This window comes from Antrostomus carolinensis, unplaced genomic scaffold, assembly GCF_000700745.2.
Source record: "Antrostomus carolinensis isolate BGI_N321 unplaced genomic scaffold, ASM70074v2 scaffold4886, whole genome shotgun sequence".
Classification (NCBI taxonomy): Eukaryota; Metazoa; Chordata; class Aves; order Caprimulgiformes; family Caprimulgidae; genus Antrostomus; species Antrostomus carolinensis.
Genome location: NW_010323871.1, coordinates 62,409 through 64,023, shown reverse-complemented (window position 1 = coordinate 64,023; position 1,615 = coordinate 62,409). Strand labels below are relative to the sequence as shown.

The 1,615-nt window shown below is 39.4% G+C and overlaps 1 protein-coding gene across 1 annotated transcript in view; it reads left to right on the top strand.

Annotated features, from left to right (window-relative positions):
- The window catches only part of LOC104527094 (synaptotagmin-1), a gene marked incomplete at both ends in the record, with an annotated part of 70,734 nt that overhangs the window by 10,897 nt on the left and 58,222 nt on the right, over window positions 1-1,615 (top strand). The gene's annotated exons all lie outside the window — the stretch shown is intronic.

Sequence of the window (1,615 nt, the reverse complement as noted above, 5' to 3'; positions counted from 1 at the left end):
CTCTCTCTCTCTCTCTCTCTCTCTCTCCAGACTTTTGTAGCACTGTCCACACAAATGGAGAAAATCATAAAATGCTGACTGATCTCTCAGTTTCTTATTCTTTCAAGTTTTTTTCTTTTTTTTTTCAACTTCTACCATGATTCTATACACCTGAGTGAGTCAGATAATATTTAAACTGCACTTTTTAGCCTCCACAGTCTAAAGCTGCTGTTGCTCTTTAGTATCTATTTGGACCAGCGAGCAAACTTCTGTGAATCACTCCACCTCCTCACTTCTCAGCATATTCTCACTCTGTGTGTATGTGCGTGTATGAGATGTAGACCTGAGTATAGAGCAGAAATGCATCTTTCTTTTATGATGCATCTTCTGTGATGGAAGCTTTTGTGCTGACTTTAATAGTTTTGTGAGTGGCCTCAGTTGCATTAGCTGTGACTTTTTGTTTCAGATGGCTGCCTCGCTGGCTTGTGCACTAGATGGATGGAGTAGTACTGTAGTTGTTCTGTCCTTTCCACTGGCAGGATTTCAAGAGCAGGATTTTTTTCTGTAGAGGGCTTGAATGTGGTCACTGCCACAAAATTATTACTCCTGCTGTCTCCTTAGAACAGAACACTCACTTTGAGCTACAATCATCAGTGTGCAGATGAAATTCATTTCTGATCTGCTTATGGACCCAGATATTATCTGTATGTGCTTCCTACTGGCCAAGCACCAGATGAAAATAAATACCTGAAACTGAATTCAGTGACATGGAGGCCAAGACATTTTCCTTCAGCATTATGTCTACGATTACAATTATAGAAATAGTGCCAAAGGTATGAGTTTCCAAACTAGAAGAGAGAAAGAGAGTTCTTGCTAGTTCCACTGTTACAAATAATGACAACTAAATTTGGGAACCGTTCTTTAGTGCTTTTTTCCACTTGTGTCTGACCTTGAGTTCAAATCTCTTCTTCTTAGATAGAGACCTTGCCATAAAATTCTAACCTAAGTCATTCCCTAGACAATTACCATTATGTGGAGTTTATAACTTGGTTTTGATGCCACCGGCATAGAATGTGGTACTGCAGCTTCTCAGTGGTATGGTTGGCAGTGAGCAGACAGCACCTGAGCTTAGATCCTTATCCAATTTTAGGTGCTTACTTAAATTACTTCTGGTAATCTTCAGAGCTACTGCGTTGTCTGGAATCCAGTTATTTTACCTTTATTTTTCCATATCTTCTTCAGTAACTGTGAATATTAACATGAAGATCTCTGTTGAAGAGTGGAGCTCAGACTTCAAAACTGTCAGCAGTTCATTTTCATATGAGTGCCCTGAGGTCTGAAGCTGACATCCCCTGTCAATTCCCAGCCCAGAACTAGATAGCAGTGGATTATGCTGAAAGTGTTTTCAGTCATTCAGACTTTTCATGATAATCAGTCAGGCCGAAGATTAATTTTCTGTGATGTTTTAGAGCAGGCAAGTTTTCCAGGAGATGTGGGTCACTTGAATTAATTTTGATTACTCTAATTTTTTCACTTGTACTTATTGTACAGAAAATAGGTACAACTATTGCAAGTTTGTGACACAAAGAGCTGCAGTTCTTCCACAGCACATGCCTGTGACCCATGATTTCTTTCT